The 25,931-nt window shown below is 42.0% G+C and overlaps 1 long non-coding RNA gene across 1 annotated transcript in view; it reads right to left on the bottom strand.

Moving 5' to 3' along the window:
• Positions 1–6,543: 6,543 nt before the first annotated feature.
• LOC132346052 (uncharacterized) overlaps positions 6,544–25,931 on the bottom strand; it is a 61,352-nt gene continuing 41,964 nt past the window's right edge. Inside the window, exons 4-5 of the long non-coding RNA XR_009495769.1 lie at positions 7,504–7,686; positions 6,544–6,703 (exon numbers count right to left, since the gene is read on the bottom strand). This is a non-coding gene — a long non-coding RNA (uncharacterized lncRNA). The remainder of the gene's footprint in view (positions 6,704–7,503; positions 7,687–25,931) is intronic.

The raw sequence follows: 25,931 nt of genomic DNA, 5'->3' as shown, positions 1-25,931 counted from the left end.
CTTCAGGCTGACGGCCTCGCACTACCTCTGCAACACTGCATGAGTCATATGACTTTTCAGTTCCCTGTCTGTGAAGTACGTTTCCCTTTGCCCAATGCGGGGTCACTACAGGACTGAGCTCAGTGCAGACACGTACTAATTGCTCAATAAATCACTGTTCCCTTCATACCCTATGAACATGATTGTCTTCAGAATATGGAGTAGGGTTGTCCAGTGTGTAGGGTTAAGTAGCTATTACATTTTGCAACCATGAATTAGCAAGAATTGTGCTCTGATGAACCACTGGTTTTATATACAATAAATATTGAGTTATGTGTAATGTGTGTGTCCTAACTAGTTTTGTGACTTTTATTAGTTCCCTTGTCACAGGAGTATGCCTGATGTGGTATGGCTACAGAGAGATTTGCAATTTCTCAAAAATCAAACAAAAAGCACCAATATCCACATGAAACGCGTCATACTCTTTTGACTGTGCAATTCTATTTCTAGGAATTTATCCAAAGGAAATAACTAGAGAATGCATGTACAATGATGTTCATCTCAGCATTGTTTATTACAGTGAAAAATCAGAAACATCTGGAATGCCTGACAATAGAGATTTGGCTAAGTTAATTACATTTCAGACATTCAATTGAATACCACGCAGACATCAAAAAATTGTGTTCTCTAAAAGTATTTAATGACTTGGAAGCAAGTTCAAGGCATATTGTTAAATGAAGAAAGCAGATAACAAAACAATATGTCCGTATGTTTCCAATTTTGTAAAATAAAAATTATGAAGGAAACAATAATAATACTAAATAATACCAGAAGTAGTATCATTAATGGTTAAGAACACAGTCTGTGGAGTTAGAACTCCTGGGTTCAAATTCCAGCTCTGAGGCTTTCTTGCTACGGGATTTTGGAAATCCTTTACCTCTGTCTTGGTTTCCTCTTCAGTTCCCGTAAAATGGGGACAACCTCGTAGAGATTTTTCTGACAATTAAAATGTTCTGTAAAGCTGTAGAAGAGTACTTGTCAAAAAATCAATGTTATAGAAGTGTTGGCTATTTGTTTCATTTTTTTAAGTGATGTAATTCATAAGCTATTTTAAAACAAAATTAGAAATAAAAAGATGAATCATATATATATCTATATCTATATATATATGAGTTAGTCTCTGAGTTGTGTCCTAATCTTTGTGACTCCATGGATTGTAGCCCACCAGGCTCCTCTGTCTCCTCTCCTCCAGTATCCAGGCAAGAATACTGGAATGGATAGCCATTACTTTCTCCAGGGTATCTTTCTGACCTAGGGATCAAACCCAGGTCTTCCACATTGTAGGCAGATTCTTTACCATCTGAGCCACCAGGGAAGCCCATATACACATATGCAAATTCATTCCGCTAATAATTGCTTGAACTGAGATTTGAACCAAAGCCTATCTGGCTACAGAATTTGATCATTTAACCATTATGCAATTCAGAAAAAGGAATGTCAGCCATAGTTTTCTCACATTCGCAGGATGAGGAGTAATTTTTACTTTCATCTTTGTGACATTTTGGATTTTCCAAAATTTTAACAATGGATATATATCAACTGGTTTTATAACTGGAAAGATACTACTATTCGTACACTACGTTTCAAATTGTTCAAAATTAAACATAATATCCCTCACGCAAGTGCTGTCTTTATCAGTCCACTGGCCGATGATTCTATTTCTGCACCGTGACTAGGTGGAAGGTGAGCTCCATGGGAGATGCCTCAAATAGTACAGGAGGTCAAGTTCATGGTCACAGAAAATAGGTCACAGGCATCCTATAGCATTGGCAGAGGATTCCAGAAACAATATGAGTTATAAAATCAGACTGAACTGAGTTCAAATCTCCAAGATCTCAAGCACAGACTCTTGGATACATTTCTTAACTGCTCAGTCTGCTTCCTCCTCTAAAACAGGAGCGTGATAGCTCCTTGTGGAGTCCCAAGTCATCAGGACTCTAAACGAAAGGTCAGTCCTGTTCCAGGCACACAGTTGGTACTTACCCCCAGGTAATAGCCCTGAATAGCCCTACACTGAATTAACATTTGGGTGAGTCCTACTTCCTAAATGCTAATCTTAAACAGTGGTAATAAATGCAAAATCACTAACTTCTAGCTGACTAACATCAGAAAGCTCTCTCTAACCTATTTCCAGTTTGGAGGAAAAATTTTGCCATTGCTGTTGCATGTAGCTCCCCCCCCCGCCCCCACACACACCTTTAAAGACAACAAATAAAACACCAAAAGCAACAGCTTTTTGTAAGATGTTAAAAATACGTTGAGGATTAAATCCTGCCTGCCTGTTCCTGATTTGGAAATGGGCTTGAATGCATTCCTTATACCCAGATTGGATCACTCTTACTTTCACCCTGCAACCTTGCCAGTGCCTTTTTTAAAAAAAGGATTATTATCATCACAAGGACTTGTTTTGTGCCAGAACATGGCAATAGAAATTATCTCTGGCAATTCTGCAGCTCTATCCTCTCACCAGCCCCTAAATCTCAACAAGCGTTCTAAATTTCAGCCGGAATTGATTGGAAAATTGGCCTTATAATTCACAAGGGTTCAGATTTGAGATCAGTTAACATCAGACTTCTGGAAATATTGGCTGCCTCCTTGGGCCAATGAGTGGTGAGTTTTTTCTCCTTGAAAGCAGAGCTGAAAGTCATTTCTTTCTTCCTCACACCTAGTTATTACAGATTTTGCATCCTGAGAACTGCTCTGGTTGTGGGGGTGGCCGGGGGGTGGGGAGGCTGGTACATACTGTCTCCAGCAGGCTTTACGCAGAGCAAGAAACTTGTTCCTACAGTAGGGAATCTCAGGACTCATGTTCTGAATTTACAGATGATAAAGTTGAGTCCCAGAGAGGAGGCAGGATTTGCAGAAGTTATAGCAGGAATTATGGAAGACCGCCATTCCAATTTCTTGAATCTTAGGCTACTGCTGTTTTCCTTCTCTACTCTGCCACATCTCATATTTGAAAGCCTTTGATATCACTCCAAATGGTGGGTCATCAATGTTGACTCCTCATATCATCTCCCAAATGTGGCCCAGATCCCATCTACTTAATGGGAGAACAATGTATATTCACCATCTTTCACACTCCACTCTCTCATGAACTCTCTCGGCCTCTCACTGGGCCATTCTGCAATGTAGAGTGAATATCAATGGCTTTTAGAAGTTGCGAGATCTGCTTTGGAATGTGTGTTTCTTGTTCCAGTTGGACTGCCTTCTGAACGTGGAACAATTAAAAGTCAGAATACTGCTTTCCTGGAAGTGGGAGAAACAGATGAGAAGATGCATGCTGGCATGTGCTTTTTGTAACACAGACTCCAATCCACCCTGAAGTCAGCCTTTCAAAACCCGCATCCACTTTACACACGATGACTGACATCTGAGGAGGGCCTCTGTTTGGAATTAAGGATCGGATCTGCAAGAACGAGGCAGCAGGAGCTTTACCTGAATTGGACTTCTGACACATACTGAGAGGCCGTTTAATTGCATGATCAATAACATTTCAAAGAAAGCTCAGAAGGTCACCAACATCACCATGGAATGCAGTAAAATATGACAGAAGGAAAACCTGAGCACACTGTGTCAAGAGTCCAATCAATAGTCACTGAGTTTTATTTGTGTCAGATTTAAGAACACTTTACATTTGGGCCAGAAGAGGGTGAAGGCAGTTATGCAAACCAACCAGCTGCTTCTCAGAACCCAAAAGTTCACCGAGGATCATCGGTATGGAATACACAGAAGACAGCTACGAAGGGACTCAGCAACGCTACTCATAAAAGCATGCAAACAAACAGATTTCCACACTGTCAAGCCAAGTTCCAAATGTTGCTTACAGCTGGGTAAATTTGACCTTCCAAGTGTTTGCTCTTCCTTGTCACCCATTTTAAAAACAAGAGACCTAACTCAGGATTACGTGGAGGAAATTTTAACATGCCAGGTTGGTTATGAGACCGGGCTGTAGAGTTAAGACTGCCTCGGTTGGGATCCCGTTCCTGCTACTTATTGACTGCCTGACCTTGGATAAGCTACTTAGCCTCTAAAAACCTTTATTTCCTCTTCTTTAAAATGGGGAAAACTGTTTTGCCTACCTCATAAGGTGTGGTGGGGAATACATATGTTAAAATGCTCAGCACAGTGCCTGGCACATAGCAAGGGCTCCATAAATACAAGGTTATTACTGAAAGTTTCTTGCTTTTCTCATTAATATTGATAAATGTCCTACAAATACAACATGGTGAATGCACCTGGGCATATGACGGAGAAGAAATGGCCAGCAGGTGAGGAGAAGAAAAGCAAAGATATTCTGGCATAATTGTTATAATTGCTGCCTCTTACTGAGAACTTATGAAGTACCTGGCATTGTGTCATGTACTTAATGAATATAATCTCATTTAATCACCATGGGATATTATAAAGTAAGTACGACTCATTTTCTGTACCAACAATCAAAGCAAAGCAAAGTCATTTATCTAAAGTAAGATACCCTCAAGATAGACTCAAATGTAGAACTTTCTGACTCTACGACTTTTGCTATACTCTGAAAGTGAGAGTGTTAGTTGCTCAGTCATGTCTGACTCTTTGCGATCCCATAGACTGGAGCCTGCCAGGCTCTTCTGTCCATGGAATTCTCCAGGCGAGAATACCAGAGTGGGTAGTCGTTTCCTTCTCCAGGGGCTCTTCACAACCCAGGGATCAAACTTAGGTCTCCTGCATTGCAGGCAGTGTCTTTACTGTCTGAGCCACCAGGGAAGCCCAGAACTCTACTCTGATTACCTGTAAATCCCTTGGACTGCTTGGTACCGTTTTGACGTAACACACAATGAAGCATCCTTGTTATTGGGAGGTAGCTATGTCACGTGACACCAGATTAGTCCTGTTATGTACACTGGAGCTGTACTCCATGGAGCTTGTGAGCTTCCACGGCAAAGGCGGGGCTATAGATGTCTACATGTTCACCAGCTTTCAGAAAGGCAGAATAAAAAAACACATGGGCAAAGCTAAGACATACAGTCTCCTGTCTCACGAAGTTCTCTATCCCCTGATGATGCAAACTGACAGGGCTAGCCTCAAAATATATTCAGGTCATGTGAGTACAGCAAACATTTATAAAAGGAGGTACGTCATAGGTATTGTCTTGCAAGGGATGGTCAGCCCAGAAAAATGAACTTATTTCCTTGCACACAAGGAAAGCTCATGGGAAAATAAATGAGCAATTATAAAAATGTCTTTTAAGGCATAGTGATGGAGAGTTTGGGCTTCTTGAAAAGAGATCCTGCGTTTGAATTCTAATGTACGCTTACTCACTGTATGGGTTCAAATCCCTGTGCCTTTGCATCTGTAAAGTGGGGCTGCTATACCACCCTTACTGCACATGACTGTGAAGAATGAATGGGGTACAGCACGTGGACAGCTTACTATGTGCGCACGTTCTTGTTGCTGCTCAGTCATTAAGTCACGTTTGACTCTTTGCGACCCCCTGGACTGCAACATGCCAGGCTCCTCTGTCCTCCTTCACTGTCTCCTCGAGTTTGCTCAGATTCCTGTCCATTGAGTTGGTGATGCTATCTAACCATCTGCTGCCTCCTTCTCCTTTTGCCTTCAATCTTTCCCAGCATCAGGGTCTTTTCCAAGAGCTGTCTCTTCACATCAAGTGTTATGTGTTCTGTGCACATAACTAGCACTCAACAGTGTTCGTTTTTATACTGGAATTAGACCACTTACCTGGGTCTAGTCTGAGTTCTACCTCCTACCAGCTTTGTGCCCCTGAGCAAAGCACTGAACCACTCTGCCTCTCAGTTGTCCCATACGTAAGCTGGGTTAAGACTGATATGTGCCTCATAGGGTCATAACAAGGATTGAGTAAGTTAATATTTATAAAGAACTTAGAAAAATGTTTGGCACACAGCAAAGACTCAATGTTGAAGTGAAAAGTGAAAGTGCTAGTCTCTCAGTCAGGTCCGACTCTTTGCGACCCCGTGGACTGTAGCCCTCTAGGCTCCTCTGTCCGTTTCTCCAGGCAAGAATACTGGAGTGGGTAGCCATTCCCTTTCTCAAGGGGATCTTCCCGACCCAGGGATTGAACTCAGGTCTCCTGCATTGCAGGCAGATTCTTTACCGCCTGAGCCACCACGGAAACCCCCAGAGACTCAATGTTCACTACTATATTATCGTTGTGATAATTTCTGATTGTGGGAACTACAAGATACCGCAAGGAAACAAAAAGGCACTTATCTAGAGCTGTGGTGTGTAGGTGAGAAGGAAAACTTCCTAGAAAGCAGAGTGCAAGTGGGTATATGTCAAGTAGATGGGTAGGGGCTAGGGGACAAGGGCAAGGTCTGGATTTAGAAAGAGCATTCCTGGGCGTCCTTTACCTTCCTTCTTCAATGGCGACCTTGTTGCTCACAGCTCTTGTTTTTGCCCATTACAGTTCATGGGTCCTGAAATTGGTTTGAAGGCAAATTCCAAGCTTGCAATGGGGTGGGAGAGGGTAAGAAGAGAATGCAGTACCCCTTTCTGAAAACGGGCTGTAACCATTTAGCCGATCATTTAATATTGAGGAATGCAGTAAGGTCAGAGCCTGGATCACCTTTCAGTGGAGCTGCAGCTCCAACGAGCAGGCTCTGGAATTGCTTGAAGTCATTTACACCAGTGAATGCATATGTATCAGGGCCTGGGTAAAGATTTAGAGGATAAGCTGGTTAATAGAATTAATTTGATATATCCGGTATAATTCAGTGGAACACGTAAGTGCCCTTCAGAGCTCAAAACTGCTGGGAGAGGAACAAATCTTTGTACCAGCCATTAAAGAAGGATTAGTTGGAATCCTGAAGGAATAAACCCATGACTTTCATTCTTCTCCAGCTGTATGCATAATAGATGTCTTGATAAATGGCTATGGTATAAGCAACTTATCAAAACAACTTGGACTGCTGATGTATGTATGTGTAAGCATGTGTGTGTACATATATATTAGTATTTTTTGCCACTTCAGGTTCATGCCACAGTTGTATCTGATCCCTTTTCCTCATTTCTGAAGCCAAAAGGGAATGTGTGAAAGACCAGGGTTTCATACACTCACTAAGGGCATGAATGAAAGTTGCTCAGTCTTGTCCGATTCTTTGTGACCCCATGGACTATAGAGTCCATGGAATTCTCCAGGCCAGAATACTGGAGTGGGTAGCCTTTCCCTTCTCCAGGGGATCTTCCCAACCCAGGGATGGAACCCAGGTCTCCCACATTGCAGGCGGGTTCTTTACCAGCTGAGCCACAAGGGAAGTCCACTATGGACATCGCTCTTCACAAAGTGGGGTGGGCAGAAGATGGTCACCACCGTTGGTCTCTGGGTAGGTCGAAGAGGGCTCCTGGAGGGAACAGTGGCTAGATGCCTTGGATTACAACATGGGCTGGTCCAGTACTGAGGCTGCTGGTAGGAGCTGAGAAACAAGACAGCCGAAAGAATCTAATACTTACTGCAGTTCACCAAGATGTCAACGCCCCCATATTTTGCAGTTGAAACATGACTGTGTAGGACCAAATAGCTGGCTTTTTGAAGGTGATTCAAAAACAGGAGTAGATCATATTTTCTAAGAGAAATAAAAGCTTCCTCCTACATTCCTGTTCATTTTGCGATGCCAAATTAGGGAGAACTTCTGGCTGAGAAATAGGAAAAAAAAAATTGGAGATGTTTTAAGATGATGAGATGGGTTCTTTTTATGCCATTCTCAGTATATATGGTTTTTTAAGATGTCAAATGGGAAAAATGATAACTTTTTTCCAATCTGGGAAAAGAACTTGGGAGTACACGCTGATGACTCTTCTAGGGTATGTGTGTCTACGGCCAGCATAATCATTAAAATATTCTGTGAGCTGGGAAGTACGTTAGAGGGGAATTTTAACAAAAGGGAGAAAGCAAAGGAGAAAGGAAAAAAGTGTGCATTTTCTTTTTACCTAAAAGTTTGTTTTGACTTTCAGGGATCACGCAAAGTATCCAGCTCAGTGCCTGGTAGATAGGAATCATGTAAAAACAAAGAACAGAGATGTGCTTAAAATTGATTTTTACCAAAAGGGTAGGGGTAGTGCATCTTATCTTGTGTTCTTAAATAAATTACCTTTCTTAAATAAATTATCCTTCCTCATGGAAGATAATCATTGCTTTCCTGTTTCTCTCTGTGCCCCTTATTGGGTCAGTTCAAGTGCAAACCTTGGGCCACAGAGAGAGGAAGGCCTGGACTGATGGGCCACTTCTGACTGATGGGGGGCAAGGCCCTTCACCCCAACATGCCCTAGTGTCCCGAACTATAGACTAAAATGGGTACAACGGTGCTTCCCTTACAGAGCAGTTGGAAGGATTCAATGAGAACGTTTTCACAGCCATCAGCGAGGAAAGTGGGTGTCTCACACTTTCTGTAGTTATCCATCTCTCTTCCCTGTTTTTCAACAACGATCCTAATATGTAGGATGAGATCAGTTTTACCTTGAGTTGGTTGATGGAAGTTTCTGTATCCCTTGCAGCTGCTCTGGTTTACAATGTAAATGAATGCTAAAAGAGCCAAGGGTCAGCAATACAGAGGAGCAAGTCCTGGGCTACAACAACCTTTCCATGCCATGACAGAGAAAACCCATGCAGAACTCAAGTACTTCAAGGAAGAAAGAAGGACAGAAAGAGGGGCAAGGAAAGAAAATAGGGAGAACAGAGGGATAAAGGGACAGAGAGAGAGAGAGAAAATAAATGTGGTTTTGAAACACTCTTCTAATTCTTTGCGAAGAAAAGACAGCAGTGTTGAGCTAATGCCCCCAAAATAGATCTGAGCAAACATTTGCCAATGATCTGGAAAAGAAAAATCTTTTCTGACACTTCTCTTTAAGTAAGGCTGGAATGTGGGACTTGGGGAAGGGAGGGTGGTGCCGAGGCCAGGCGAGGTCCTGCCCACTCTGCATCAGGTCCTCCAGAGTGGCACTGCCAATGTTCAGACCTGGCTTGTGACAAGCAAACCTCTGAAGCCTGTGGTTTGGATTTTGCTTGTGGCTTTCTTTTCATATGTGAGGTCTTCTTATATCCACGAAACCAGGCCTTGCCCAACTGACATCAGACCAAGAGGCTACCCACACTTACAAGGATGTGTGCCATCTCACCCTTCTTTACAGTTTTCATGGATCTCACTTAAGAAGCAGCGGAGTTGGGAATGGGGGGATCACAGGTGATCAGTTCCTCTCCCTTCCTTGAATTTACAACAGCATTTTATGAACTGAGTATTCCATGCATGGTAACTGATATTAACTAGAAAATTGTGGTTTGGGCAAGTGAATTTGGGAAATAGATTCCATAAAGGTAAAGAGGTCCTTAGGGGGCACATTGATATGCTAATGTGTTTTATGAGGGCTGTCAGTCACCTTATTTTATTCTTATTCTATTAGCATCATTGGACCCTGTTCCTCACTTTCTCCTTGAAATACGTGCTCCAGTTAGCATACAGGTAGAGAAGGAAATGGCAACCCACTCCAGTGTTCTTGCCTGGAGAATCCCAGGGATGGGGGAGCCTGGTGGGCTGCCGTCTACAGGGTCGCACAGGGTCGGACACAACTGAAGCGACTTAGCAGCCAGCAGCAGCAGCAGCTACTCTCTCTCAGGTTCCTTCTATTTCATTGGCCTCTCTCAGCATCCTTTACAGGTTCCTTTTCCTTTTCCACACCTGGGAAGATCAGGTCTCAGTCTGAGGCCCTCCCCTATTTGAGGAACACTCAACACCATTGGGTGGTTCTATTGACTTTATGAGTATTTAATGCTATGGATATAACAATGACACAATTTTTTTTTTTCTCACACTGTGATCTCACCAATTATCTGCAGATTAAAACTTTATTTATACAAATGATATCAACACTTGAATACCTAATGGGCATTTTCCATGTCATATGTTCAAAACAAAACTCCTGCTTGCCATTGGCTCCCTCTGCACTCCATCCCCACGGCTTCTACAGTTTTCCATTTCCACCAAATGGTGTCCTGCTCCCATCTGTCCAGGCTCAAAAATGTAGGCGTCATTCTCGACTCCTCTCATTCTCTAACTACCCATGTCCAGTTCAGCCCACGTCTTAACTGCATTACTTTTAAAATACGTCCTGAATCCAAGGCTGGTTACCACTACTACACTATTCCAAACCATCATCGTCTTTCACATAGACTACTTAATGGCCTTCTAACCAGTCTCCCTGGGACACGCTCCCTTTCCACAGTCAATTATCAACACTTCATGATTTAAAAAACAGAAACCAGATCATGTTACTCCCCTTCAAAAACCTCCCAAGATTTCTCATCTTACTAAAAATAAATTATGAACTTTTCCCCATATCCTAAAAAGCCCCGTATAATCAGAGTCCTGCCTGCCTCTTGGCTCTCATCTATTACCACTGCCCCCTTTACTCAGTTCCCCAGAGACACACCAGTGTACGTGCTACTCTGAACAGGCCAAGGTTAACCACAGGGCCTTTGTACTTGCATTGGCCAGTATGGTTCTGCCTCGGATTCTCAACCGGCTTTCTGACACCAATTCACCAGCTCAGTAAGCCCTTTCCTCCTCAGAACCTCCATTTCCCCTCTGCTGTGAGAAGATTTCAAAGGGAGGTGGTGAGGACCAGGATTTGTAGACTGCAAAGTGTCAGGACACGGAACAATATTTGGTCCCATATAATAAAGCTGATTCACAGTATCAGTAACCAAACCAAACGAAGGCACAGCAGAAATTCAGTGCTACAATTCACCATGGTCGCTGTCATTTCAGTACAGAATATCTTAGTCATTTAAAAGTGGAGACACAGTTCATTATAATCTTGGCTCTACTTCCATGTTTATTGTAAAGATCTTCTATTCCTTGATTGGAGGCAGAGCTGAAATTGGACAACTGAATCATTTCTATGAGTAACAACGTTTCAGAGCTTTCCCCACATCGTTTATGTGTTAATAGATTTTCTCCTCATGACAACCCTCAGGGGAGTCTCATTATCCCCATTTTACAGATGAAGGAACTGAAACTTGGCAAATGACGCTGATTTCCTCATGCACACAGAGGTAACAAGTAACATCGACGACTTTTGAACTTAGATTTTTAAACAAAGTCACCTTGCTTACTCATGAACTACTATGTTCTGCTTCGCTATGAACAAACGTTTAAGTATTTTGGCAAAGAGGATTCCGTCAGCTGTAAGGACTTTTGAGTTTGTGTGGTATTGTTGAAGGCCCTAGGCTTAATATAAAGCAGGAAAGTGTTTTGGTCTCTAAGTCTCTGAGCATTTTTATAAGAATATGTGACATTACAAAAGGACTCAAAAGACTGAACTAGGAGTAATGAGAGCTTTTCTCAAGGAAGCACATTTTTACTGACAGCTGTCTTACATTAGGCTGGTTTGCCTCATGCGACAACATGGGCAAGCTGTGACCTCCGCATCCCTGGAGATATGTAATCAGAGACAGCACAGCCTCTCGTGAGAGACATTACAGACTGGAGGGCTTTCTTGAATCATACAAGCTGCTCTAGACATTTCTACACAAGCTGCCTTGCGTAATGGTTAGGGTTCTTTCAACCTTGAGGCATGGTTGTTCAGCCAACACCAAACATGAAGTCTCAGCTTGGTTTCCCCCCAAAGCAGAGTCTGAGGTAAGGTCTGGGTGTCAGGCAGTTTATTTGAGAGGTGATCCAGGCGGTAGGATAAAGAGTGGGGAGAGAGGGACAGGGGAGAAAGGAAAGCGAATCAGTGGGGTTAATGAGCTGAGGATTGTTATGGTTCTGCTGAGACCCTTCTAGAAACCATGTGAGCTGAGCTTCTACCCATGTTCTCCCAGAGGCTGGGCATTTATTCATCAGCTTCCACCCAACCAGTGCTGGCCGTGTCTACATAGGAAGATGAGCAGGCTTCTGTAGTTCCAGAACAGCCATAGGGAGAAACCTGTAGAAGTTGGTAGGATACCACTGAGATGGGTTAAAACAAAAATGCACGTAATTATCCATCACAGCTACACTAAGGTAAGAGGCCGAAGGGATATGATGTTGGGCATCAAGAACACTTCCTATACCTAGGCTGTGGTTTGGTTTTTAGGATGGGGTCTGGAGGAATGAGCAGGAGCCCCCAAGGCAAAGGCTCCTTCTACTCTGGTGTTTGTTTTTAAACCTTTTAATTTCATATTGGAATAGACTTGATTAATAATGTGGTGATAGTTTCAGGTGTCAGCAAAATGATCAGTAATACACACATGTATATCTATTCTTTTTCACATTCTTTTCCCATTTAGGTTGTTACATGACATTAAGTGGAGTTCCCTGTACTACACGGTAGGTCCTCGTTGTTATCCATTTTAAATATTGCAGTGTATATATGTCAATCCAAAACTCCCTAACTATCCCGTCTCCCCTCACTGTTTCCCCATGGTAACTGTAAATTCATTCTCTAAGTTTGTGGGTCTGTTTCTGTTTCGTAAATAAGCTCATTTGCATATTTCTTTTTAACACTCTTTTCTTTTTAGGAGTACAGAATTAGCAATGGTTCCTGTGTCAGGCAGAATAAGGTCCCCTAAACCCTCAAAGACATTCACCTCCTAATTCATGGAACCCTTGTGGCTCAGATGGTAAAGAATTTGCCAGTAATGTGGGCAATTGGGGTTTGATCTCTGGGTTGGAAAGATCCCCTGTAGAAGGGAATGGCAACCCAACCCAAGTATTCTTGCCTGGAGAATTCCATAGACAGAGAAGCCTGGCAGGCTACGTGAGTTGGCAAAGAGTCGAACACAACTGAGTGACTAACATTTGCACTTTGTGTAGTTAGATTATGTAGCAAATAGGAAATAATGCTATAGGTGAGATTCTAATTGCTAATCAGCTGGCCTTGAGATGAGATTATCCTGAATTATTTGTATGTTCCTAAGGCTATGGTTTTTCCAGTAGTCATGTATGGATGTGAGAGTTGGACTGTGAAGAAAGCTGAGCACCGAAGAACTGATGCTTTTGAACTGTGGTGTTGGAGAAGACTCTCGAGAATCCCTTGGACTGCAAGGAGATCCAACCAGTCCATTCTAAAGGAGATCAGTCCTGTGTGTTCTTTGGAAGGAATGATGCTACAGCTGAAACTCCAGTACTTTGGCCACCTCATGTGAAGAGTTGACTCATTGGAAAGGACTCTGATGCTGGGAGGGATTGGGGGCAGGAGGAGAAGGGGACGACAGAGGATGAGATGGCTGGATAGCATCACCGATTCGATGGATGTGAGTTTGAGTGAACTCCGGGAGTTGGTGATGGACAGGGAGGCCTGGCGTGCTGCAATTCATGGGGTCACAAAGAGTCGGACACGACTGAGCGACTGAACTGAACATATCATAAAGGTCCTTAGAACTTGAAAATGGAGGTAGGAAAAGAGAATCAGAGAAATGACAATGTGTCAAGGACATTGCTGTCCTTGAAGATGGAAGAAGGGATCCACAAACCAAGAAAGGTTGCCAGCTTCTAGAGTCTAGAAAAGACAAGGAGATGGAGTCTTAGCTAGAGTTGCCCTAAGGAATGCAACCATTTCAACACCTTGATTTTAGCCTCATGAGATTTATTTCAAACTTCTGACCTCTAAAGCTGTAAGATAAGTACTGTGTTGCTTAAGCCAGTAACATTTGTTATAGCAGCGACAGGAAATTAATACAGTGCATTATTCCACAGACTGCAGAGCAATCTGTGGAATCTAATCAAAGAGGATCAGCACACTAGAAAGCTTTTGGCTGAAATAATGCTCTTGCGTGACAAATAATCCCCAAACTCTGTACGTTAAAACAAAGAAAATATATTCCAGGCTAACAGGTAGATAGGTTGATGCAAATAACTCAGCTGCAATATATGCAAAAAACTGTGTACCATCATAGGCTGGGCTTTACTGGGCTCTAAGCTTCAGGATGGGCTCAGGTCAGCTCCAAGATTTTCACCGCAATACCCAGACTGAAGAAGCAATGACTCTCTGGGGCCAAGTAGATTGCATCTCCTGGCCAAGGGAAGGAACTCTGAAAAGCTGGCATAAGTTTGCTTGTGCCTCTTTAGGTCACAGGTAGATGGTGACATACTATTATTTCTGTCCACACTCCATTGCTGCCAGTAAGTCATAAAATTTGGCCCAAGACAATGGGTTCAGGGAGGATACTTCTGGAGAAGGAGAGAAAGGAAGGGAGTGAAGGAAAAAATGTAGATAAATAATGAAACCTAGTGCAATCACTGAGGCATGTCAGTATCTGTGAAGGTATGTGTTCACCTGTCTCTTGCATAGACAGTTTCCATCATGATCTGGCCAAAATGGCTGATTTTCCAATGAACAGTGCAAATCTACAGAGATCCCTTAGGTTGCACACATGTCTAAATACACTCTTAGAATCCTAAATTTGAGAATCACACAAGAAGGCATAATTCAATTGCCATCTTATTAGGGGAAAGAGAGGTCTTGAGAAGGAAATGTTATTTTCTCAAGACTAGACTTTTAGTGGTAGAGTTGATGATAGACCAAAGGCCTTTAAAATCTCAGTCTGGGGCTCAACTCACATCTTTCTTAATTCTAGAATCCTGCTTCTAGGTACCCCAACAGCTTTGTTAGCATTCCAAGTCCTTTGGGGTCTATAGACTGAATTTAGAAAGGTGAGGTTGATTATTCCAGCATCTTACATACAGAGTCTTCATTTTTCTCCTGTAAAGCTTAGGTTTGAATAAGCTTTACTTTGGCTGGGCCTAGGGAAACCCACTCTGCCCCTGCCTGAGGTCCTGCTTGGGTATTGTAGGGCAGTGATTCAGAGCAAAAGCACCTTCCAAACCCATATGGGCCCCTTCACTTTTTTTCCGACAGCAGTCATTTCTAGACTCATTAGAGATGCCCAGATCGAGAGGGCTAGAGACATGGAGGTTCTCCTCTTGGCCACAGGTCAACTGGGGCATCTTCATGGGCTTTCTTAAGACTCCCTTTTCCCAGGAAGCTTCAGTCCTCCAAAGAAAGAAGGCAAGGTCTGTTTCCTATGGCTGAAAGACTCTTGTCATCCTTTTGTTCCTCCTAAGCCTGGGGAAACCCTAGGTCAGTTGCTCCAGGAACCTCCTCGACTTTTCCTGGGCAGAATTAATCACTCACTTCTCTCTCTGCTTACTAGCACTTTAGGCAGCCTTTCTTCCATCACCGACCCTACTGTATTATCCTTTTTCCTTTACACAGCTCCCTCCCTCACTAGCTTATCTCTTCTGTTCCTGGGACTCTATTTCATTTAGAATGATGACCCAAGGATTTAGTACAATGTCTACTAAATAGAAAGCAGTCAGTAAACACCACTTGCTCATTTAATGATTCTATTGATTATTATATTTGAGCTAACAGTTCATGATAATGTTCATAGTAAAACACAATAGTTATTTACTAAAGAAACCTGGGTAAATTTATGAATGGAAAAGAAGCGATGGTTATTAAATGTCTTCAGGGGCCAATCTCTATCCTACACGTGGTCCTTCAACACATAGAAACGTACGCATCCATGTGTACAAGACAGTAAAGGATAGCTTAGTGGACATAATAATCAACATTTTTGAATTATTAATGCAGACAGAAACAGATTAAAGAATACTTATTTAGAAGGCTTTTTTTTTCTTCAAATTATCTGTGTGCTCAGCAATCAACCAATGAGTTCTACTGTACCAGTCTAAAAATAAACAGGGAGTGCTACATTGCCAGAAATGATCTCAGCTCACCTCTGGGAGGTAAAGTCTCCACTGGAGGCATTTTTGTTGCTCAGCTGTAGAATAGAAGTAGGCCCTCTGCAGCAATTTCCAATTAGCTAAAGGGGTTCGGGGATGATTTTGGCAAACTTGACCTAGCTTTGAGCATGAGTTTGTTTCATTCCTCACTGTGCACATCTTGCCATTTCTGAAGCTGTGAGTCAGGCTGATGTCAGCCAAACAAGGAGCTGAACCAGCATGTCCAAGGAGATTGGAGGTGTCCTTGGCAAGGGTCTTTGATGCTACCTACCAGGGACAGATGTCCTAGAAGTGATGTCACTTTTTTTCCTATTTAGGTCATAACTCTACAGTGGCCTTTGTGCAAAGATGTTGAAGTGAAATTGTGAGCACCCTAAGAGTGCTTTCTTAAGAAATGGTTACGCATGTATGTATCTATATATTGATATCTAGTTAGTTACTAGAGACCTGAGAGTTAAGAATTCTGGTTCTTGCTCTGTCATGATTTGTTTTGAACTTTGGACAAATCATTCCTCTTTCTTGGACCTCTGTTTTTCCATCTGAATGACAACTATATTGGAAAGGTAATCTCTAAGACCTTTTCCACCATTGTGTTTCCTTTATTCCTGGAGACCAATGACAACATTTATATTATTGCATTTAAGGAACTGATGTATCCTTCTGAGGACATTTTTCTACCAATCAATGGTCTTGTTTTGTCTTTCATTATCATTGCCTCAAACAGATAAGAAATTCATCAGATGTAACACTCTTGACAGTCTGTAGTGGGATTTGGAAAGGAAGCTGTGTTCCCTTCTGCTGGCTGACTATAGCCAGGTTTAAGCAGCATGGGGTTGGGAATCCGCATCCAGTGGGTGTAGTGGAGTTTTAAAGATGGTGAAGTTCCATAACTGAGTGTCAGATCCTGGACTGGAATCAAATTTTTGGACACTCCAGACCTTAAATTTCTTGATAATTAAAAGAAAGTCATAGTACCACTGATCTCATTGAAATAAGCTTTCCTTCACTTTACAGCTTAATATCTGAAGGCCTCAGGAACATTATTTCCAACTTCTCAGCATGTAAAGTGGCTTTTGTTTCACCCCCTAAGATTTTCTTTAAATAATTACCATCCATGCAAAAACTGTAGTGCTCAAAGATATTCATATTAATTTGTTGCCCATTTATAACCATCACAACATCTTCAGCCTCATCTACTGCTGCTGCTGCTGCTGCTAAGTCGCTTCAGTCGTGTCTGATTCTGTGCAACCCCATAGATGGCAGCCCACCAGGCTCCCCCGTCCCTGGGATTCTCCAGGCAAGAACACTGGAGTGGGTTGCCATTGCCTTCTCCAATGCATGAAAGTGAAAAGTGAAAGTGAAGTCGCTCAGTCATGGCCAACTCTTTGTGACCCCATAGACTGCAGCCCATAAGGCTCCTTCATCCATGGGGTTCTCCAGGCAAGAGTACTGGAGTGGGTTGCCACTGCCTTCTCCACATCTACTGCTATTCTCCTTCAGGTATTACTATTGATCAGAAAGCTGAAGTGATCAGAAAAGAATAGAACAAAGTCAGAGGAACTAACTTGGGCTGAATGCTTTCTGTGAACTAGTGCACCAGCCTTCAAGCAGTTTCTCTCTTTCAACCTCACACCAGCATGACGGTTTAGGAATTTTACTGGTGAAGAAACCCAGAACTCAAATCACACTCGGGAAGCCTATAACAAATAGTTTTATCATTGGAAAAAATTACTCAAAGGCTTCTGATGGAAGGGATAACTTAGTTTCTTGGATTTGTTTTAAAATTTTATTGTGTGTTTAGTTTTAAAATGAAAACAAATGTTTTCCCCACATTTTGACTGCAAGCGTTAATTGCATTCAGTATCTAGATCTTAATTAACCTTTCTTTGGAATCTTAACTTCTAAGGAGTGTTAAATGAATCAAGTCTAACGTACAAAATAAAATATTACTCATTTTAGTTAATGCCTTAGACATTAATTGGGAAGGAAACTGAGTGTAGGAGAAGAAGTGTCATGGGGATTTTTACTTCTCCTTTGCTTATGTTTCCACCTTCCCCCTGCAACACCTTCCTAGTTGGTTTCATTCATGAAATTATTTTAGGTGAATGATAAGTAGGTTCATCTTTGAGGCCTAAGAGACTTGGGAATGGGTTGTGCTCATTTTCCTATCAGCCACATGGCCTGGGCCTTGCATTGCTGCAACACTGAGCTTCATAAGCTTGGGATGTAAATAACCAGGAAGCTTAGTGTTGCCATTGGGATTTAATGAAAAAATGAACTGCACAGGAGTCCCCCCTCAGCCAAGGTTTTGTTTTTTGGAGTTTGAGTTATGCACAGTCAAGTGAAGTCTGAAAACAATAAGTGAAAAATCCCAGAAATAAATGATTTATAGGTTTTACATTACGCTCATTCTGAGTAGCACACTGAAATCGAGCTGTGCTTCTCAGGACCTGAATCACCCTTTGTTAAGCTTTTCCCACCTGTTTGCCACTCAGTAGCTGACTTGGTTATCAGCTTGGCCGCTGCAGTATCACCGTGCGTGTGTCCAAGTCACCCTTCTGCTACTTTTTAGTGGTCCCAGTGCAAGAGTAGAGACTGGAAAAACAGTGTTTGCCGGGATCTGTATTATCTGTGGTTTCTGGCATCCACTGGAGTCTTGGAATATTTGTTCCACTGATAATGTCTCAAAAGCAGGTAAGATTTTCATTCCCTCAAAATTGTGCCCCCAAAAAGGAGAACTGCCTTGCATTTGAGAGTTTACAGTGTTATCTCTGCTGCTCTCAGTTACTGTATTTTGAATAACAGACTTTGGGGGACGCAGCTTGTTGTTCAGTCCCAGAGTCTTCTCTGACTCTGTGACCTCATGGACTGCAGCAGGCCAGACTTCCGGGCCCTTCACTATCTCCCGGAGCTTGCTCAAACTCATGTCCACTGAGTCGGTGAAGCCATCCAACCATCTCATTCTCTGTCATTCCCTTCTCCTCCTGCCTTCAATCTTTCCCAGCATCAGGGTCTTTTCCAATGAGTCAGCTCTTCGCATCAAGTGGTCAAAGTACTGGAGCTTCAGCTTCAGCATCAGTCCCTCCAATGAATATTCAGGACTGATTTCCTTTAGGATTGACTGGCTTGATCTCCTTGCAGTCCAAGGGACTCTCAAGAGTCTTCTCCAGCACCACCGTTTGAAAGCATCAATTCCTTGGCACTTAGACTTCTTTATGGTCTAACTCTCACATCGGTACATGACTACTGGAAAAACCTTAACTTTGACTATATGGACATTTGTCAGCAAAGTGATGTCTCTGTTTTTTAATACAGTGTCTACATTTGTCATAGCTTTTCTTCCAAGGAGCAAGTGCCTTTTAATTTCATGGATGCAGCCACAGTGGTTTTGGGTCCCAAGAAAATAAAATCTGTCACCTTTTCCACTTTTCCCCTTCCACTTGCCATCAAGTACTGGGACCAGATGCCATGATCTTTTAGATTTTTGAATGCTGAGTTTTAAGTCAGCTTTTTCACTCTCATCAAGAGAGTCTTTAAGTCCTCTTGGCTTTCTGCCATTAGATTGATATCATCTGCATACCTGAGGTTGTTGATATTTCTCCCAGCAATCTTGATTCTAGCTTACGATTCGTCCAGCCTGCTATTTTGCAGGATGTACACCCCATAAGGTTCAATAAGCAAGGGGACAATACACAGCCTTGACAAACTCATTTCCCAATTTTGAACCAGACCATTGCTCCACGTCTGGTTCTAACTGTTGCTTCCTGACCTGCATACAGTTTTCTCAGGATACAGGTCAGGTGACCTAGTATTCCCATCTCTTGAAGAATTTTCCAGTTTGTTGTGATCCACACTGTCCAAGGCTTTAGCGTAGTCAATGAAGCAGAAGTTGATGTTTTCTCTGGAATTCCTTTGCTTTCTCTGTGACCCAGAGGATGTTGGCAATTTGTTCTTTGGTTCCTCTGACTTTTCTAAACCCAGCTTGTACATATGCAAGTTCTCGATTCATGTACTGTTGAACCCTAGCTTGAAGAATTTTGAGCACTACCCTGCTAGCATGTGAATAAAGCTCAACTTTATGGTAGTTTGAGCATTCTTTGGCATTACCCTCCTTTGGGATTGGAATGAAAACTGACCTTTTCCAGTCCTGTGGCCACTGCTGAGTTTTCCAAATTTGCTGGCATACTGAGTGCAGTTCTTTAACAGCATCATCTCTTAGGATTTTTAAATATCTCAGCTGGAATTCCATCACCTCCACTAGCTTTGCTTGTAATAATGTTTCCTAAGGCCCACTTGACTTCACACTTCAGGATGTCTGGTTCTAGGTGAATGACCACACCATTATTGTTATCTGGGTCATTGAGACATTTTTTGGACAGTTCTTCCGTATATTCTTTCTACCTCTTATTAATCTCTTCTACTTCTGTTAGGTCCTTACCATATCTGTCCTTTATTGTGCCCATTCTTGCATGAAGTGTTCCCCTGATATCACCAATTTTCTTGAAGAGGTCTCTAATCTTTCCCGTTCTATTGTTTTCTTCTATTCCTTTGCACTGTTCACTTAAGAAGGCTTTCTTATCTCTCCTTGCTATTCTCTGAAACTCTGTGTTTGGTTGGGTATATCTTTCCCTTTCTCCCTTACCTTTAGCTTCTCTTCTTTTATCAGCTATTTGTAAAATCTTCTCAGACAACCACCTTGCCTTCTTGCATTCATTTTTCTTTGAGATAGTTTTGGTCACTGCCTCATGTACAATATTATGGACCTCAGTCCGTAGTTCTTCAGGCACTCTACTAGATCTAATCCCTTGAATCCATGTATCACCTCCACTGTATAGTCATAAGAGATTTGATTTAGGTCATACCTGAATGGTCTAGTGGTTTTCCATACTTTCTTCAATATAAGCCTGAATTTTGCAATAAGGAGCTCATGATCTGGGCCACAGTCAACTCCAGGTCTTATTTTTCGAAGCTGTTTTAGAGCTTCTCCATCTTTGGCTGTAAAGAATATAATCAACCTGATTTGGTGTTGACCATCTGGTGATGTCCATGTGTACAGTCATCTTTTGTGTTGTTGTAGGAGGGTCTTTGCTACAGCCAGTGTGTTCTCTCGACAAAATCTTATTAGCCTTTGCCCTGCTTCATTTTGTACTCCAAGGCCAAGCTTGCCTGTTACTCCAGGTATCTCTTGACTTCCTACTTTTGTATTCTAGTCCCCTATGATGAAAAGGGCATCTTTTTCTTTTCTTTTTTTTGGTGTTAGTTCTAGAAGGTCTTGTAGGACTTCATAGAAGCAATCAACCTCAGCTTCTCCAGCATTAGTGGTTGGAGTATAGATTTGAATTACTGTGATGTTGAATGGTTTACCTTGGAAATGAACCTAGATCATTCTGTCATTTTTGAGATTACACCCAAGTACTGCATTCTGGAACCTTTTGTTCACTATGAGGGCTACTGCATTCCTTCTAAGGGGTTCTTGCCCACAGTGGTAGATATAATGGTCATCTGAATTAAATTTGCCCATCCCCATCCATTTTACGGATTTCCCAGGTGGTAAAGAACTCACTTGCCAATTCAGGAGATGTAAGAGACTCAAGTTTGATCCCTGGGTCAGGAAGATCCCCTAGAGGAGGAAATGGCAATCCAATCCAGTATTGTGAAAAGTGAAAGTGAAGTCACTCAGTCGTGTCCAACCCTCAGCGACCCCATGGCCTGCAGCCTACCAGGTTCCTCTGCCCATGGGATTTTCCAGGCAAGATTACTGTTATTTAATCTATATCTCTAACATTTTCAAGTTGGTCAAACATGACTTAATTTTATCACTGGGAATTTGGAAAATTGCTGTCTATCCAGGGCTTCTTTATTTCTGGACACATGATAAAAATATAGGCAAAGATTTGTCTCCCGACAAAAAGTAGTCATGTTGGAAGTATCAGTGTTACTAGTGGTCTGAAAATAAACTTCTACATGAAAAAAAACAAAAAACCAAAAAACTCTAACACATGTAGCTAGTTTTTTGTTTTTTATGAGATTAGTGGTCTCTCAGTCTTATGCCCCAGTTCTGCTAATCATTTACTCATTCATTCATGTAACAGTCAAACATCTAATGCCCGCTGAAATGTTCAAGGCTCTTGGCTGGACACTGGAGATAGAGAAATAAAGACCACAAGAGCCCTGCACTTCAGGATCTCATATTTTAGTGAATTGATATCAAATCAGGGTTTCTCAGTTGTGGTACTGCTGACATTCCTGGTTGGATGACTGCTGTGGGGGGATGGTCCTGGAAGCTCTAGGATGCTGGGCAGCATCCCTGGCCTGTAGTGCTGGGTGCCAGCAATGCCCTTCTCAAGTGTGATGACCAAAATACATCTCTTGACATTGCCAAGTGTCCTGGGGGGTGGGAGCAAAATCACCACTGATCTGTATCAATATACATAGCAAAATTCTGTTTCCCTAGCCAGAGAAAGCTCTGGAAGACTTAGAACATCCTTGTATTTTTCCAGAGCCACAGAATGGCACACACATAATAGACATTTTAACACTGCATTGTGATAGACGCAAAAAAAAAAAAAAAAAAAAAAGAACGCTGTGCAGTTTTTTAGAACTGCAAATACTGGGCTCTAAGTTTCAATGTACAACTTCCATTTTTATGGTGGTTCTTGCTGCTAACGTAGTTTTTGCCCTGTATGCTCTCTCCTGAATCCAAGCATTCAGTTACAGTAAGCAGAGTCATGCATTAGAAACTGGGACAGAGGAAACAGAGACAGATGGGGAAAAAAAGAACCTTGAGATTCTGTGGTCTTTGAACAGACTTCTAAATAGAAGTCGTTATGTAAACACTCTGAAGCTTTCCTAATTCTGACTAATACATATCTATCGGTATGAATCTGTAATGCTTTGAATTACACACAGTTTTTAAAGTAAAGGCAGATTATCTTTTAAGGAAAATATATTAATTTAAACTAGAGTTGCCAAGTAGGTGTCTCTAGGGACATATCTTAGTGAATGAAGACAAGTGATTTGTAATAAGCTTATCAGGGGTTGGTATGTAAAGTGCTTGAGAAAGGCTTGTTCTCTTATGGTGTTTAAACATTCCTTCCAACGATATCAAAGTTATTTATTTGCTAAGCAAATCCTTTCTCTCAAAAGAGTGTGGTGGTAAGCTTAATTCATTGACATGTATTTCTTACTCATGCAATTGTACAATTATTCAAACATTTAAGACACTAAATTCACAGAGTTCTCTTTAAGATGCTTTGGAAGAACATAAGCAAGTAAAAAAGGAAAAAAGCAAGACTGTCACTTGATTTTTTAAGTACTTGATTTCTTACCAATTTTAGATATTTCCATAGTAAGAACTTTATTGAGGCTGGAATGAGGGGGGAGATAGGAGAAAGTTACAGATGTGAAGAAAGTTTCACCAGATGTTTAACCACAGTTAAACTTTTCTCCACTAGGCATTTGGCAAGATCCTCCAAAGAGAGATATCCCACTTTTTCTTACAGCTTACACTATGTGTACTACTATTTCTACATATTAACATCCCATCATAACTCAGCTTTTACTGTCAGGAATACATCAGTGAGAAATATTTTTACACCTCGGCCAGGGAGGGAAAAGCTTTCCTGCACTCCACCACACAGGACACCCATTCTTCTGTGAAACATTTCTCCTCTATGACTCTCTGTCTGCAAATCACACCCCGGAGCTGCATCCACAGAACGTGTCCTCTGAACTCTTGCTTCATCACCTGGCTGCAAGAAAACTACCTCTACATCATCAGAAGAGGTTCTACCGTGAAGCATAAAAGAAAAAGACGATGGAGTTGGGCAGACTTGGCTTTAAATCCAAACTATATGACCACAGGCAAGGCCTTTATCTTCTCTGACCTCAGTTTTCTCAGCACTTTTGGGAGAGTTGAATGAAAAATATATAGAAAGCTTTTAGCTTAATGCCCCATATGAAGGCTCCATAGTGGTACATGATCATCACCATCATAACCATCATTATCATCTTGGTTAAGGGATATGGTCTGTGTCCTGGGGCTCCTTGGAATTGAACTTATGACTTTGATTTCTCAGGGTCATGAAACGTGAGATAAATTTTCTTTTATTCATTTTATAAGTTTTTACTGATCATGAGGGCTTCCCTGGTGGTTCAGTGGTAAGGAATCTGTCTGCAATGCAGGAGACTATCTGGGTCAGGAAGTTCCCCTGGAGAAGGAAATGGCAACTCACTCCAGTGTCCTTGTCTGGGAAATCCCATGGACAGAGGAGCATGGCAGGTTATAGCCCATGGGGTCGTGAGAGTCAGACATGATTTAGCAAATAAACCACCACCACATCAATCATGTGCTCCTCCCCAGTTTCTGGGAATAAGCAATACACATAAAATGAACTTATGTATAAGTTCTTGATTTTGCTTTTAGTTTAAAAGATATTGATAACGTCTTTGTTAATATAACAAAAGCGTGTGTGTGCATGCTAAGTAAGTCGCTTCAGTCATGTCTGATACTTTGTGACCCTATGGCCTGGAGAATTCCCTGGACTGTCCATGGGGTCGCAAAGAGTCAGACACAACTGAGCAACCTTCACTTTCACTTCATAAAGTGAACAGTGTCCTCTGCATCTTACACTCAATTAAGCAATGGCTCATATAGAAACTAGCAGTTATGATTGGAAAATGTTATCCTAGGTGGAAAATGTCTGCTAAGGTTCTACTGCTAAGGTTCTGCCCAGTTATTGTGAGAAAGGCTCTCATGTAGGTATGTGTATTGATTTTGGTTGAGGGAATGGATTAAGACTTCAGGGATGCAGTAACTAGAGAGCTAAGCATGAATGAGAATTAACCAGGTGTGAGTAAGGAGGGGTGGGCATTCCAGATAGAAGAGGCAGTACTTAGGAAGACTTAGAGATGAAAAGGAGCAAGCCATGATGAAGAAAATATAGTGTGGCTGGAGAAAGTGCTCAAGGAAGACATGAGTCTTTAAGGGGAGATGGGAGAAGTGGGTGGACCTCAGATTACACAGGGTTTGGTTGGCCATTCAGTGAAGGACCTTGGTCCTTATATAGGGAGGAATGGGCAACCATTTAAGTGTTTGGGAAAGAGAGTAACAAAAACAAAATGCATTTTTAAAGATGAACTGGCTATGGAAAGTGTAGAGGGGACGGAGTATGACTGTGGGGCTTTCATTATGGCTTCTTTATTTAGATGATGTTTATGGTCTGTTGTCACTCTGCTTATTTAACTTATATGCAGAGTACATCATGAGAAACGCTGGGCTGGAAGAAGCACAAGATGGAATCAAGATTGCCAGGAGAAATATCAGCAACCTCAGACATGCAGATGACACCACCGTTATGGCAGAAAGAGAAGAGGAACTAAAAACCCTCTTGATGAAAGTGAAAGAGGAGAGTGAAAAAGTTGCCTTGAAGCTCAAAATTCAGAAAATGAAGATCATGGCATCTGGTCCCATCACTTCATGGGAAATAGGTGGAGAAATAGTGGAAACAGTGTCAGACTTTATTTTTCTGGGCTCCAAAATCACTGCAGATGGTGACTGCAGCCATGAAATTAAAAGACGCTTCCTCCTTGGAAGAAAAGTTATGACCAACCTAGATAGCATATTCAAAAGCAGAGACATTACTTTGCCAACAAAGGTCTGTCTAGTCAAGGCTATGGCTTTTCCAGTGGTCACGTATGGGTGTGAGAGTTGGACTGTGAAGAAAGCTGAGCGCGGAAGAATTGATGCTTTTGAACTGTGGTGCTGGAGAAGACTCTTGAGAGTCCCTTGGACTGCAAGGAGATCCAACCAGTCCATTCTAAAGGAGATCAGTCCTGGGTGTTCATTGGAAGGACTGATGCTGGCTGAAACTCCAATACTTTGGCCACCTCATTCGAAGAGTTGACTCATTGGAAAAGACCCTGATGCTGGGAGGGATTGGGGACAGGAGGAGAAGGGGACAATAGAGGATGAGATGGGTGGATAGCATCACCAACTTGATGCACATGAGTTTGGGTGAACTCCAGGAGTTGGTGATGGACAGGGAGGCCTGGCGTGCTGCGATTCATGGGGTCACAAAGAATCGGACATGACTGAGCAACTGAACTGAACTCAACTGATGGTCTATTCACCTGAAATCCTGATTTTGCTTTTAG

The sequence above is a fragment of the Bos taurus genome, chromosome 8 (assembly GCF_002263795.3).
Source record: "Bos taurus isolate L1 Dominette 01449 registration number 42190680 breed Hereford chromosome 8, ARS-UCD2.0, whole genome shotgun sequence".
Classification (NCBI taxonomy): Eukaryota; Metazoa; Chordata; class Mammalia; order Artiodactyla; family Bovidae; genus Bos; species Bos taurus.
This window is presented reverse-complemented; position numbering and strand designations above follow the sequence as displayed.